General features: G+C 33.3%; 1 long non-coding RNA gene across 1 annotated transcript in view; it reads left to right on the top strand.

Moving 5' to 3' along the window:
• The window catches only part of LOC118167005, a 21517-nt gene extending 16623 nt beyond the window's left edge, over positions 1 to 4894 (top strand). The window contains exon 3 of the long non-coding RNA XR_004750869.1: positions 4405 to 4894. This is a non-coding gene — a long non-coding RNA (uncharacterized LOC118167005). The remainder of the gene's footprint in view (positions 1 to 4404) is intronic.
• The last annotated feature ends 12106 nt before the right edge of the window (positions 4895 to 17000 follow it).

Genomic DNA, 17000 nt, shown 5'->3' on the forward strand with positions numbered 1-17000 from the left:
TTTAAAAGTACAGGGAAGAAGTACAAGGAACATAATTTTTTCTTTATTTTCAAACTGAACAACCACAAGTAGATTTCACAGAATATAAACATTAGCCAAATTGTTTAAAGACATTTTTCAAGATTTTTTTTCTCTTTTATTTCAGTGGATTGAGTGTTTCAGGTAATATATATAAAAGTATATGTTTAATAATATGACTAAAAATTCAAGATATATTGATTAATAGTGATTAGTCCAAAAGTGTATTTTATTTGGTCTCTTCTAACTAAGACTTTTGAAAAATTCAATTTATACTTCTTTATACATGGTAGATAAACAAGAGAAGGTAAATCTATCAAATTTCAAATCTGCTCAAATTTTTAATCTCACAACCTAGATACTCAGAGCAGGCTATAGCAAGATATACTAGCCATTAGCAAAACTTATATTTAATTGCTTTTGTCATTTTTCTACAAATGAATTCATTTCATTTGGCTATATTGTCTTATTGGTGAACTGTATGGTCAGATCCTTTATCTGACTCATGGAATTGCCTCAATAAAAAGACAGATAGAAAGTTTTGAAAGTCCTGTTTCTCTGTTCTGCAGTATTGAGGTAACGTTTCACCTCAAAAAAATATATATATTATTTCTTTTCTGAAGAAAAATAATATCAAAAATCATAATATAATAGAAAGAAAAACACAGTTAAGGTAATTCAAGTAATTTGTTTTTCAGATCTCATAGATTATTTTTCTGTTTCCTGTATCAAACAAAATTTAAAACTCTTAGATTCTATAATAATGCAGAGATAAGAAATACCATATACTTAATTGATCAGCCATTATTTTTTGAGTATTTTTCAGTACAAAAAATGGTCACAGAAGCCTATTATTTCTTCTAATTTTTATGCCTTTTTTTCTAGTTAAATAATTTCATGAAAACTCTGAAAATGTACATTATTTTAAATCATGCAACAATTTAAATTTTTTCTTAATGATAATGCAAACTCAAAAACAGACTCTCCAGGAAAATCTCTTTCATATGTTTCAGACATTTTTATACTTTCTGGGGCCAGAAAAGAATATTCACTATTTCTTTAATAACTTCATATTTATACTGAAAGAGATAAAGATTTTTCTCATGCTTAGGCTTAATACTATAATATTATAATAATACTATATTCACAAATGAGTAAGGTGGAGTTAAACTAGAATTATGTGCCAAAATGTACTATTCAGCAGCTGCCTGACTGAGGAGATAAAACATCTGTAAGCATCTGTGTTTCTGTTTCTGGGCATAACAATCTGACCATCCCACCTAACCCCAAACCAGAGATTGAAAATAGGCCTATGTCTATATCTTCAACACGACTATTTCAGCATGCAGTTTTCTTTTTTCTTACTACAGTGAAGACTTTGAAATGGATATTTCAAAGTACATACAGATGTGCTCTCACAGATGGACTGCCTTTGCTTCATTTTAACTCAGAAACTACTTGTGAATACATTAAAAAACATATGGTGTTCTCTGTTCATTGTAAGCAACTTGAGATGAAACTTGCAATTGGGGCAGAACAGATCTTATCCTGATGGAAGTGTTGCATTGTAGGTCAGCATATGATGTTTGCGCTGTTTAACAATGAACACTTGTGACAAGTCAGAGTAATAATGAGCTTATGTCTATGCATACATTACAGAAGGTGTTATGAAATAATAGTTATGAAAACATTGGAATAAATGGCAACCTCTACAACTGCTAAGCTATAAGAATGCACCTTTCATTTGGAAGAGTAACCTAGAAAAAATTAATAAACACTTATATAAAAATATATTTTTATTTTTTTGTAAATGGAAAATCTTACAAACTCTGTTATACTAAATAAACAAACAAATATAGAAAAAACACCTGACCCTTCCAATTTCAAGGCTGTATCATCCTTTCATATTTTTATGGACGGGAGAAAATACTTATTACTTTGTTAAATGTGCAATTTTGGGAATAAATATAATTTGAAATATTGACTTACACAGCTTTTCAATGAAATGTAGAATCCCAAAAATGCAGAGCTTCAAAGGACATCTGAATATCACATACCTTTCTTTGAGGCTGGAACTAGTATATTTCGTCCAATCTTAACAGTCACCTATTAAACCTATTCTTTAAAATTTCTAAAGACAGGCATTCCACAGGCAGTGTAGGAATCCTGTTCTTAGCTGTAGTGAAAAGTTTTTTTGATATATCACATAAATCTTTCTTATGGAAAATGATTATTTTTGTTTCACTTTTGGTGGCAACATTAATAACAGTTTTTTCTCCTTTCATATTTGAATATTGTAAGACTGTTATCATGTCACTCTAAGGTTCTTTTTTTAAGACTAACTAGGCTTTTCTTTTTTATTCATCCTTTGCTCAGTGGTCATATTTTCAAATCTACTAAACTTTTGTTGCTTTTTTCTTTTTCCCTTCTCTCATTAGTACTTAAAGCTACATTCAGTAATCCCATCAAGACAAATGCTGACTAGACTGAAATATGTGCTCTGTATGTCTCAGGACTTACTTACTTTAAATCACCCCCCCCCCCGTTTTTTTTTTTTGGGTTTTTTTTTTTTTTTTGTTTTACAACATTACCTAACACTCCATTTGCACTCAGTTGTAATCCTTAGCCCCTTTTTGCAGTATATCTGCCTAGTGAGCCATTCTGCATTTTACGTTTTTATTTCCTTCTAAGGCTGTATGCATATGTCTTTTTATATTCTATTTTATTGGTTTTGTACCATTTCTCCAGTTCATCAAAATCATGCTGAATCTAACCCTACCTTCCAGAATGTCCATATCCCCTCTGGTCATTTTTACCCACAAATACTGCTCCATCAAGTGTAAATGAAAATACTGCATAGTGCTGCACTAAAACACTTATTTCAGTTTGACAGTGAACAGATGATAAGCTGTCTCTGCTAAGCGATTTTTACAGTAATTTCAGTCAGAACATATTTCCATAGTTTTGACAGTATCATATGGAATTATCACATGTCAAGAAAGAAAAAGTACATAAGTGCTTGCTCATTACCCACTTAGCAATTTATGCCGTCATGGAAGGAAATCAGAATAGCCTGTTGTGATTTGTAAAGCTGTTGTGATTTCAGTAACTCTGTTGTGGTTACTTTTAGTCAACCTTAGATTTTCTAGGTACTGACAGAGAAAATCACTGATTAATTATTTATTCCAGTATCATACTCTGTATGAACTAGGCAGATGATACATAATACTCTTTTCTTTTTTAGTTTACTAGTTGTATTTTTCCATTAGGTGTCCCTTCAGCCTTTATCTGTACTGAAAAGTTCTCAAAGGTGACTGCTAATGGTTCAGAGAGGATTTTACTTCATAAATACTTTAGGGAAAAATGTTGTTAAGTCATGATGGTTTGAGCAGATATGGTTCGTCTAAGAATTTTTCAATCTGTTAGCCAATTCTGCCATGTAGTTCTAGCACTTAGTTGCTAATATTAAATATTTTAAGCTTCTGGTCACAATTAACCTTTTTGGTGAAGAATGAAGAAAAAATATAATGAAGGTTTTATGCTTCATTATGTCATCTGTTATTTGTTGTTTTCTGTGAAGTAATAAACTTTTATTATTATTATTATTTTTAATGGTTTTGTGGAACTCGTTCCATGTTTCTTTTTATGTACATTACTTGTGCTATTATTTTTTAGCTATTCTAGGTTTGCTGTTGCACACAATCATCTTTACTGCTGAAGTGCCAGAGTACTTTCCTTTTAATGGACTGGAATCTAAAAGAAATAAAAGGACTAAGTCTTGTTAAAAACAGCAGGACTTTTTAAGCAGCAACTGGACTCACCATTTACATGAATGAAGAACGGATTTCATGTATGCAATATATGACCTCTATTACTAACTACACTCAAGTTTTACCACACACTCTTGAAATCAGTACTCATGAACTACAAATTTCTAATATTTTTTTTTTCCAGTAGGATAATCCAGTTAAACCATTACATTTTATTTTCTCCTTATGCAATCAATCATGCAACAGTATTCTGTAAGTTTAGAGCTTCCATTAATGGTCTGTAAAAACAACTTGCTCTCTACTGAAAAATAAAATTAAAATCTTTTGAGTGTGCCCAGAGTGACCAAAAAAACACATATATTAGAGGCCTGTAAATCTTTGTTAATCTTGTATTTTTGAAATATTATTCCAAAATATATTTTCTGAAATAATTAACGAAAAGTTTGAGATAGAGGCAATTGAAAAGTCCATGCATTCACTGAAATTTAAAAAAAATTTAGTTAGCTCTTCTTTAATATATCTGTTCAGGCCAGTTTCTTACTTTAATTACTTTAGACTTTTTTTTTTTTTTTCCCTTTTTCCTTTTTTCTTTTTTCTTTTTTCTTCTTCTATATAGAAAATATCAGATTACACACACTAAAAAAGGGAAAGTTTGGACCATCCACATGATGCCTTAAAAAGCCACATAGTACAGGTCCAGCTTTCTGCAAGAATCACTGAGAAGCATCAAACTTCTTGGCTCCTATCATTGCTGAGGAAAAAAGTATTTTCAGTGTTATATACTATAAACATGGAGTCTTCTCCAGATATTCAGGTAACTCTCTAGAAATCCAGAAAAATGGTAATATTTAAATACAAATCTTTTTATTCAGTTTACTTTGGTGATACTTGGAATAAATCATACATATGATATCCAATTCCATAGCTGTTATGAACTGGCAAGACTCTAGTGGATCCAAGAAAGCTAAACATGTTCATGACAGTAGCGCAGTTGCCCTAATAAGAATAGAAAATAACTGGAACTGATATTAATTAGTGGTTTTCTTTTTAAAAATATGGACAGATAGAATTTATCACTGAAACACTGGAGTGTAAAACATGGTACCCATAAGTCAATGTAAATATGAAAGAATAAAATTTCTGCTCCTAAATTCTAATAATGACATGGCTTTGTTGCAGCTACCATCTATTTATCTTGTCTTTATCAACCTGCAAACAGCATCATAATACAATACATATACATGATGGATTATTGCTATTATGTTCATGAGAATGGCAGGCATGAAGTATGAGAATAGAGTTCAGCTAGCAAGTATGATATAAATTATGTATAAGCAGCTTTTAGTGTCAAGCACTTTGAAAAGTTCACTACGTGCATGTAACTGAAGTAAAATCACTAACCCTATTTCACCACAGAACTATTTCCTTTAAAAGTGTATGTTAGGAATTTTTCAACATACATAAAAAGTGTATGAAAGTAACTCATTTTAATTATGTAAAGCATGGCACTGCTCTAGACATAAAAGGAGAAAAATTGCAGGACCATTGTAAGGCCTGAGGACCTAATTACCATTCAAGTCTGATTTAAGATCTAACCTATGATTTTATGACTTGAAATACTGGAGTCTGACTGCCTGAGAGTCTACCCTCATCTTCTTCTGCACTGTTACTGTTAGATATGCTTAGGATGATTCCCTTCAGCTTGAATTTTGAGTGTACAGAACATAAGAGGGAGCATTGATCTAGGATTTTATTTTTTTTCCACCCTCAATCAGACCATTTTTATGCATGTCCCAGTTGCCTTTGCATGCTTCAGATTCTATGGACCACTATGAAAGTAGGGTGTGACAGGTTTGGGACTCTGGAAATCATGAGAGCTGGTTGCTCCCTTTTGTAGTTGTACCAACTCTTTGATATATGGTATCCATTGTACTACAACTACTACCACCACCACTAATACTACCGCTAACACTATTAAGAGACATGGTTTAGTTATGAGACTTTGTAGGTCAGGTTGATGGTTGGACTTGGGTGATCCTGAAGGTCTTTTCAACCTAGATGATTTTAATTCTATGATTCTATATTTCTTCTCCTCCTTCTCCTCCTTCTCCTTCAACAACAACAACTACTACTACTACATTTCTTTTCCAGGGCATTTAAAAACATTCAGATGAAATTTTGCAAGCTCATGGGAGTCTGGGTACATCCATTGTTGAAAAATAAACAGAATTGCATTGCCTGTTTATTTTGGGTTATACTTGCCTTGTTTTATCTATAAGAAATGACAACATTTTATTGTCATTACTCCTTGACTATATAGGCATTCATTCTTACATTCTTCACAGTGTTTGAAAATTAAAAGGTTTTCTTTTCCTCTAACATATGCACAGACATGGACACACCAACACACACACACACACACACACAGAGCCTGGTGGGATTAAAGCACTGTATGTGGCTCAACATCTTGTGCAAGATCGGGAAACTACAGAGGAAAGTATTTTCTTATTTGAAGATTTGAAAGAACCATTCTTAGAGTAAAGGGAGGAGGCTTCTGATGTTAGTGATCTTGCCCCTTTCATGTTTTAAAAAGACTAAAGGAAAGTTCCTCTTTCATTGGCCCGAGGTAGAAAAGAAGTGGCTTTCCCTACTCTAAATATTTAAAGAAGCCCTCATAAAACTTGAAAAAGGGTTGAGACGTTTCTTTGTGGGACTAAATTCTTAAGGGTATAGGAAGACATACATTGATATTTACCTCCTATAATACTTTACTTCTTCTATAATAAATGTGTCACCAGGGTATTGATATCATTTTGTATACTTTGCAGTATCTTTTGCTTTTACATATTTTCAAAGAGTTTATACAAGTTCTAAATAGAGAGATTTTTAATACTCCTTCCTGCATGAGTGTACATATATCAAAAGTGAAAGACTAAGATAGGTCTATCAGTCATGTTTATTGATAGATTTAAGTGTTAACCTGAAACACCCATGGTAATTCTTATTACACAAGATATTCTATTACTTGTTTTGAATGTTTACTGAAATGGGGTGAATAGAGTAGAATTTATGGTCAAGCTGATATTGGAGCTAAAATCCTTGAAAGTCAACATCCCACAGTTTAGTGTAGCCTTTTAAATAGAAATTAAATCACTGAAAAAGCAATTTGTTTGCAATTCATAGGCAAGATACTAGTTTCAGTGTAACATGTTATAATCTAACCAACTTTAAACATTTTTTAAAGAAAACAGTGTGTTTTCAGAACATTTTTAAGCATTATAATTTCTGTTTTAAACATTTTTCTGTATTGTGTTGCATATCCATTTTATTTTTTTATTTTTTAAATTCTCAATATATGCTATTTGTAAAATAAGACAATTTACTGGACGAATACTGAGGAACATTTTATCTCACTCATATATACATAGCAAAGAATTATTTATTTGCTGCACAATAGTACCTAAAAGCCCCAGAAAGCATTAGGCATCCACTGTAAAAAGCACTGCACAAACATACAGAAGGACACAAGTAAATGTACTGTTTCATAGGCAGCTGGTAGCCCTTGGTCCTTCAGGCAGACATGACTATCAGCCCTGTCCATGGCACCCTTGCATGCTTTCAGCAAGTGGTGAACTTTAAGGCTGGTTCCTCAGCTGGCACAGCTGAGAAAATGGAAACAGAGACATATTTTTATTCCCCTGACTTGAGAATCAGCCAGGGGCAATCTAATCTGTACTGCAATTTACAGCAGTCTCTCCGCCCAAGGAGTTACTCCAGCAGCTGAGAAGCACCAGAGCCTAAGGTCATTCTCCTTCTCCCAAAAGTGCCTTTACGCTAGGGTTAGAGAGTGAACAGCATTAAGCTTTGCTTCTGCTTTTTCAGCTGGAATGCCTCAAAGCAGCTGTAACAGAATTGATTTGACAACATTTATTTTCATTATCATGAGAAAGTAGCCTTTGAGAAATAAAAGAATGGTTTATTTTAATCACTGATTTCTTTTCCATAAGTATGTACTTTTCAGTCTCTGGTAATTCTACATATGGATATTTGTTTACTATTAAAATACAAAAATATTATTTCACTGTTTGCTAAAAAACATACTGACATACTGCAGACATTTTGTCTTGTATTTCCAAAAGTTTTTTATTGCTTACTCCTGTATGACAATTAGGGAAATCTGTCTCCAAACAGCTTATGATTTCTTGTTGATAACTGGGAACTCATAAAGAGAGTGCTTGCATGAGAATGCAACTTCCCTTTTGAAAGTTTGTATTTTTTTTCTACTCCTTCAAATCACAGTGGTATAAATGCCACAGAAATTTAAAACAGAAATTCTTTCAGCTCACAAAATAACATTTATATACTCTAAAACTGCTCACAGGAAAAATAGTCTACCTTCTCAAAAATCTAACTCTTCTTAGCCCCTTGAAGAGAGAAGAGTACATTTTGAATCAGGATGATGCAAATGGGTAGTGAGTCACATGTTTTAGGGGACTGGAGAAAAGGTCTCTCACCAATTACATTAGAATGAAGGAGCCTGAGGCCAAGCCCAGAGCAGAAGGCAGACAGTGGAAATAGTGGAGGAGATGATATCACTGTTTCAAATGACGAATATACTCTCCAGACAAGCACTATGCCACATGAGAGAATCTCAGCCAAAAGAGTGGAAGAGCTTGAGACTGAAGTTTAATGATCTTGCCAAAATCTTCAATCATTTAATTTCCCAGAAGAAGTTAAGAGTAGCCAGTTCAGAAACTCTTATGGCATCAGCTATCACGGGCCCTAAGGTGGCACATTAACATACTTGCAAGTGCTAAATTCTTGAAAAGACTGGGAATGAGCTACTGAAAAGTAGCTAAGGTAAATGCCCCTAGGGCTAGTGGAAAACTGAGCGGAGTTCTTGAGGTTAAAACTTAAGACTTGAATACCTAAATCTAGAGGCAGTCTTTCAAAGACACCGTTTTTACCGCATCTGAAGACCAACTCCATTGCAATCCTGCATAAAAACCTCACCTGTGCAAGTGATAATATCACATGCTGAAGTCAGTTGGAATGTTTGAAGTCATGAAGATACACCTGCAGGTATTCACTTGCAGTTATGAATGGCCTTTGACCACACTTGTTCTTTCTTTCCCACACCTGTGCTTAACTTTCACGTTAAATATCATGACCACTCTAATCTGGAGACAGAGAAATTATTTTCTGAAAAATATTCCTTTTAAAAATAAAAATGAATAAATAAATAAATAAAACTGCCCCAAAATTTAATTAGGGTTTCTTGTGAAAACTAGAGTTGATGTAGATTCTGTGCTTGGAGCAAATCTCTAGAACTTTATCTTTACAGACTGTAGTTATGAAGAAGATCATGGAAGGAGGATATGTGGGGAGCAAATATAAGTTGGTCTTGCCACTTTATTGAGCAAAAAGCAAGTGCACATGAGTATTGGAGATGATGCTCTGTTATGAGTCCAAGCAGAATGTTGTCAGTGCAAGTCTGGAATAAAAAATAAATTAACATTAAATAAATAAATAAATAATAATAATAATTAATAAAATAAAATAAAATAAAAGAAGATGTCGTGACATGAAACAAATGTTACCACCACTAGAATTCTGACTTTGTGCCCTCCTGAGAAACAGCAAAAATATGTCAGTGCCAGTTTACTGCTATTTTTGCAATGCAAAAATGTGTATCTTTGAAACTAGTGTGTTGCAAAAGAGTTCAAAGATAATGCAAGTCTGAAGAGTGAATCTTTTATGTGAACAATTGAACTAATTCCCCTTGCTAAACAGTATACTGCTTTCCTGTGTTAGACTCGTTCTGGTTTGTAATGGTCAGATATGCTAAAGTCTCATTTTATTTCAGTGCTAGGAAACACAGTCTAACAGTGCTATTTTACTGAGGCTACCTGGTTATTATAACCATGTAACTTCAGCATTGTTTTAAAACATATTTTTTTTCTTAAAAAAAAGTTTTACATTGAGTACATTTACATAAATTTACAAATATAATTTCTTTCCCAATAGATTTTGTTTTTTTGTTTTGTTTTCCTATCAAAACTCCTAAAAATTACTAATAGCAAAACCAATTTGGGTGTTCCAAAATCTAAGAAGTAAAAAGAAACCCTAGAGTCCTCAGTGAAGAATAGAGGCCCAGAATTCCTGAATCCCCCAACTATTTTAATATCATTTACTGAGTGCTGGTGCATTTTACATGGATTCTGTCAGCTTCTAGTAATGTTGGGCAATGTGCAATATTGTCAATTTAAAAAATTTCCTCTTCTGCAAGGAAAATACTGTTAGCTTTAGATAAATAATATATGTATTAATAATAATAATAATAATAATAATAAAACACTCTAACTTCTCAATTTCTTATAGCAGAGAAAGAATCCTAATATTCCCAGACTGCCTATCCTGTTGTAAAAAGATTCACATGACACACTGGGGACTAACATCATAAATGATTCTAAATCCATGGAATTTATGTATCTGCCCATGTGGGTATGGAAGCTGAAGTGATACGAGAGTGTTCTTGCTATAATGAACCAAAAGGATTTTTTTTCAGTTGCTTTCTTTTCTGAGGAAAATGGTGGAAGTACGAGAAGGTATACCAAAATATCATTGCATTCAGATTCCTGTCATTGTCCATAAAAATCTATTAAACCAAACGCAAAATTTCTATATTCATAGCTTAAAACATAGATTTTATTTCTGTTTAGTTCTTCAGTTCTGAGTAGGTTCTTGCATAAATTTCCAGGATGAATAAAGTTCTGTGCTTACAGTGCAGGATGCTGTCTATTGTGCTATAGCAAAAATTCTGTGCTAAACCAAAAGACATTTACTGAAATAAAAACCCAAGCAAGCAGCCTCCATCAGGTGATGAAATAATACCCTATGGTCTAAGCGAGTTTTATTCAAATTTGTAACAATAGTGATTTACCTGTTGTGAAAGATGTCTTCACTAAAATATAGCTAATTCTGTTCTAATACAGCCTTTTTGTCATAGTAAATCAAATATATTGTTAATATTTCTGTTTGGGTGGCTTGGTTACAGCATCCATTATTGAATAATGTTTGTAAAGTTAGAGAACAGAATCTGAACAATCTGGACTATGTGAAATATTCTGGGGTCTTTCAGCATTAGCAGGAGCCTCCAGAACTTTTTGGTGTCTGTCTTCCAAAGGTTCATTGTAAGTTCTGTATACAATGTGCTCTGCCTTTGCTGCTTCTGCATATGGCTTCTGGAGCTATAACAGGTTTTATCGTATTATCATAGTTTGTAATAATAACACATTGCACATCTTCATTGATACTCACTCCAGCCATTGCTAATACCAAACAGAGCAGTTACTAGACCTGTAACAGAGTAGATAGGAATAGAGTTTTGGTCCTGTATCATCATGAATTTTTTCTGATGTGTAATTGTGACATCAGACAGACTTTCTTCAGGTCTCTGCATAGCCCAGAAAGTCTGGAGTCTCTGATAATTATCCCAAAATTTCCAGTGTGTGACTTGTGATAAGGCTGCATTAGCAATACTCAGCACCCTTCCCTTCTATTTTGTATGCTTTCGCTATACTTGCTATGTTGATAATTGTTAATTAATTTTTTTACTACTAGAAAAGTATTCAAAAGGATCTCTTTGAACTGGGGTGCCACTCCAATAGGTGTCCAATAAATGGACTGCATTTAAAAGTAGCTATTATCACTTCAACAAATGGTACACTGAGCAAGTTGTTAGCTGACAAACCACTTGCAATGATGTACTCACTAAAAGTGATACCCTTTTAGAGTGTGATAGGGGTGTCACTTGTCCTACTTGCATTGCAGAGTAACTCATATGAAAACAGAACATTTACACTACAAAGATGCCCACATACAGAAGCCTACCCTATTTTCCTGGATCTACATTCAAGTGGTATTCATAAAATGGACATAGTAACCTAGGCTTTACATGTTTTGGAACATACTGTCTGTATGGGAAGAGGGATGATCTGCCTGCCTTGAGGTCTTGTAACTTACACACATAATACCTATGGGAGTAACCAGACCAAAAGCAACTGTTCAGTCCAAATGCAGGTGCAAGTGCATTCCTCTTCCTCTTACAGCAAAATTGTATTTAACATTTCTTGTGTTATAAATGCCTAAGGCTAAAAAAGTTTGATCTTTGCTTCACAGGATATGAAGTATGTTTTCGATGTACAGAGAAGATCAGTGAATACAAGCTTACTTTTGTACAACATTTTTTCCATTGGGCCCCTTTTCTTAATTTCTTAATTTACCCTCTGGAAAAGTGAATATAAACATATGTGTCAGTGTATGAATGAGAGCAATGGACATAAAGAAGGACAGATTTCTGTTTTCATTCTTAAGCTCTACATCTTCTTGTCCCTCATTCCCTGATTAATATGTCAGGTACAATTTTCCAGACAATTTACTCAGGCTTTTGCATTATATTTGTTTTTCAAAACTGTACCAGCTGACTAAAAATAAAAGAAACAAACATAAGATTATCATGGTATTGCTGCTAGGATAACAGCTTTGCCTGACAATCAGAAGTGACCATCTTAATTAAATTAGGCTTTTCATTAATTCTGTAGAAGCTGTCTTTGTAGACTCTGTTTTTATTTTATCATGCATATGATCTTCCCTCCAACTATTTCTTAGCTTTGATATTATTCTGTATTTTTTTCTTTTAATATATCTTAATTTAAGATTTAATTTGTTGTACAAAGTTTACAACTTGAAGAGAATTATATCTGCGTATTTTGTCCTATCCCCACTTCCAAGATGTCTGTATGTTTTAAACACAAAACTTAATAACAAACAAAACAAACAAACAAACACCACTCTGAACTTCTATAAAAATTGTCAGTTTCCTACCTTTTTGGATTTGATCTGCAAAGCCAAAGGTTCAATTAGTAAAAGGATTTAGTAGATTTAACCTAATTAAAATATGCATCTTGTTAAATGTTACAAAGGTTTTAAAGTCCTTTAAGAACTTTAAATAAGAACGTCTTTATGATCAAAAGCAGCTTTAAAACTAGTAGTGAAAGTGAATCACTATAACTGCATCTTCATTTGAAAGAGAAGAAATACTTCAGTGGAAATCAGCAAGGACACTTTGGACCAGGAACTGTACTACTTATAATGCTCCATAAGCTACCACTAAATTAAATGCTAAACATGGAGAATCAACATGTCATAAGACTGTTTTCTCCTAAGGCCAAAAAGGGACAAAAAGCATTACACGCTCAAGCTCACTTCCTTTAGAAAAAGGTATAAAGGATATATATAATGATATAAAATAAAATGTGCACAAAAATATTGCAGGCTTATAAAGAAAAGGAGATGGAAGACAACTCAATATTGTGATAAATATTCTTTCAGTATGGCAGAACCGTAATCATAATGAGCTATAATGGGCTGTGTACTTCAGAATTCCATTGTAGTGAATGAGTATATTCCAAGTAAGAAAATCACATTTAGACACATAGGATTGTAAACATTTTTCTTCTGAAATGAACTGAAGAACTTAAGGAGATTTTGGCAAGGTCTAAAGAAAAGAGAATTACAGATATAGCCTGTTACTCTTAGAATGCATGTGTTTTGTATGTATAGGTATATGTATATACATACATGTGTACTGTATGTACATGTGTTTTGAAGTTTAAAGGAAAACTATTTAATACCAGTGGTTTTAATCAGGTTCTCCTGGCTCTTGGAACAACTCAGAGACTAACAAAAAAGCAGAAAAAATATTTTTGAGACTTTAAAAAGTGTGACTGAGGAAGTAAAAGTTATTTCACTTTGGTATTACAAAATAATTATCCTTTTCAGGGCTCTTTCACTGAAGAACACAAATGAAAAAATATCATGATTACTGCTCAAGTCTCATAGAAAGGTATTTTTGTGAAACAAAACTGGCAACTCTGTTGCTGTATCATCTTTGTATTTCTCTAAGGCTTCTGCAATAGTGTCATATGGCAGTTTTAATTCCCTATAATGCAAGATTTTTAATCAACAGGGCACACATTAGATGAATTTAAAAACATCTTATTGGCAGCTATCAGTGAGCGGGGCTCTTCCAAGTGAGTTCCCCTGGGAGAAATTCCTGGTCCAACAGTACTCAGTGCATTCTTATAAACAATCTAGATGATGAAATAAAATTTTAGTTGATTAAATTTGCATATGACACAAAGATCGATGGGATAGTAAATAAAAAGGGGGTACTTTACTGTTAGAATTTAATCTAAATAATTTGGTTAAATTGTCAGAATCCAACAAAATGCAAGTACAGGTTACTGCACTTTGCAAGAAAAAACTAAGGGTTATACTACCAGATGAGAGATACAATCTTAGAAAGAAGTAAATCATAAAATAGTTGGAGGTGACCTTTTTACAGCTGTTTCACTGTGAGCTTGCAGAGTAATGTTATGGCAGGCATTACTGGAAAGAAGTCCCATGGGCATGGGTTAGCAAGTTTAACCTCAAACACCATAGAATATAATCATGATAATTTCTTTGGGAATAGCTTGCAAAGGATGGTAAGGGGACAAATGTAAATTTATGGCAAGATGAGGTAACTTTCTAAATAATTTATTTATATGGTTTTAGAATAATTTCACAGTTTCTACAAAAAGCACAATTATTCAGCCACCATTTTGATCCTTGGCAGCTTTTAGTCTATCAATTGGTTTGGGGAGTCCATTGAAATCAATCCTTTTATACACTTTTTCTCTTTTGTGTGCATATATTATATAAAAAATATTAAAATATATGTTGGGCAAGTCTATCTATCTGTCTGTCTATCTATCCATTCATCTGTATCTGGGTGTGCATATATAAATCTATGTGTGTATATCTATTTATTTATATATTATTTAAATTTATATATGTGCATATCTATAAATATATAATCTGTATGCATACCCACATAACCACACATACCAGCTTGTTATTACTACAGCATGTTCAGTACTATTTCCATACACCCTTGAGTTTGGAGTCTATAAAGATAAAACTGTTAAAGAGTGTCCAAAAGAGGGCTATGAAGATGGTGTAGGGTTTGGGGGGCAAGATATATGAGGAGCGGCTGAGGTCCCTTGGTCTGTTCAGCCTGGAGAAGACTGAGAAGCCTCATCGCAGTCTACAACTTCCTTGCAAGTGGGAGCGGAGGATCAAGCGCTGATCTCTACTCTCTGGTGACAGTGACAGGACCCGAGGAAACAACCTGAAGCTGTAACAGGGGCAGTTCAGGCTGGGTATCAGGAAAAGATTCTTCACCCAAAGAGTGACTGGGCACTGGAACAGGCTCTTCAGGGAAGTGGTCACAGCACCAAGCCTGTTCAAGTGTTTGAACAATGCTCTCAGACACATGGTCTGATTTTTTGAGTGGTCCTTTGGGGACCCAGGAGTTGGACTCAATGATCCTTTAATTCCAGTATATAAAATAAAAATGAAGGATTATTATTTATTTATTTATTTTATATGAGCAGAATATACTACAAAGAAAGAATTTCAGAGACAACTCCTATGTAATCCACATCCAGTGAGTTAAAACTCTTGTGAAACTTAAGTCCCGTTTTTCATGCCGTATGTAGAAGATTGAAAATAACAAGCTTTGGTATTAAACCTGCTCCACCAATTTCACAGTATTGCCATAGTTTCACAGCCAATAATATAAATAATTTCATTTCCTCAAACTGGAATATCAGCAAAAAAACATATGGTTATAAAAAAATACCATGCAAAAAGCTGTCCTGTTCTGCACATTTTAAGACCTTTAGGCAGTGGACAAATCATGTCATGGAACCATGTCATCCTTCCCAGCAGCTATTCCTACAAAGTGCCTATAAGGTCTTGGAGATGATATATAGAAAAGAAGGAAGAAGACCTCATCCCACTGAACTCTACTGTGGTTATATCAGTGTGCCATACAATCTACTGAGGAGGTCTGAAGGTCAGAATCTATCAGATGATGCTTTGAGCTATGTTATAATAAGATAGAGAAATACGTGATAGAAATCTCTGAACCAAGAAGTAGGAATTTGTAAGCCATAGTTCCTATCCGTCTCTGGAAGTTAGTACATATTTAAAGTATATGTGCTATGCAATAGTTCTGTACAGATGGCTATTATTTTAAAGAATAATTTACATTTGATTTTTTAAGTCTTGCTACCTTTGCTGGTATGGTTTAAAAGAGTGGAGAGGGTGTTTGATAATTTGGTTTTCTACCAAAGCATTGCTCTTAAACACGTGTTTAAGAACAACTAATTAATCCATGTTAATTACTGAATGATCAAATATATATATAATTGGTACTTTCAGGAGGTCGAGCCGAAATCAGTATTTCAGCAATGTGAGTGACATCTTCAACATAAAAAAATACATATCACTCCTAGAGGTGAAAGGTTTATTTATTTTTATTTTTTTTTTCCTTTGTTTGTTTTTGAGGGAGGGAATAAGTAAATCTTACTTTTTCTGATAATGTGAAACATTTGTTTCTGTAGAGACCATGAGAGTGTATAAGCAAGCAACTGATGTCTCACTGATGTCTCAGTTTAACATTTGCTTTGTCTGACACAGAAATCTATAATAAATACAATAAAATGTCCAGTTTACATTTCATCTATTTATAAGGTTGTAATTTTACTTTATTTTTCTCTTGAAGAGTAGGCGGGCAAATCATTTTAAAGCTATACCTGACATTCTTCCAGCAAACCAACTCTTCCAGTTATATAGTTCATTTTTTGGTTACCTCTTTGAATAAATTTCCATGTCTAATAGAACTTTATTTACTAAGTGTTGATACATTCATTGAACAGTAAAGAAATAGAAATGTCAAAGATGACACAGTATTTATTTTATAATTTTGTTTTCTCATGGAATTAAATACTCTGTAGACTTTCAAGCATGACAGCAGAAAATACAGTCAGAATACCCACGATGAAAAAATGTGAAATCTTAGACTAAGAAATAACTGCAAAAGTTATAAAAATTTTGAGTATTTAAGAAATTACAAAATTTATTAAGTCTTGATTGTAGCATGTTCAGCTCTATATATACCTCCCTGGAAGTACTTCCTTCTTTTCATATTTATAGCCAAATCATTAATCCTGAATCCTTTACTCTGTATGGACTAAGTTTCTATAGAACAGAAATGTTTTCTATCAATTCTATCATATTATTTCTATCAATATTTTCTAT

Source organism: Oxyura jamaicensis, chromosome 4, assembly GCF_011077185.1.
Source record: "Oxyura jamaicensis isolate SHBP4307 breed ruddy duck chromosome 4, BPBGC_Ojam_1.0, whole genome shotgun sequence".
NCBI classification, from domain to species: Eukaryota; Metazoa; Chordata; class Aves; order Anseriformes; family Anatidae; genus Oxyura; species Oxyura jamaicensis.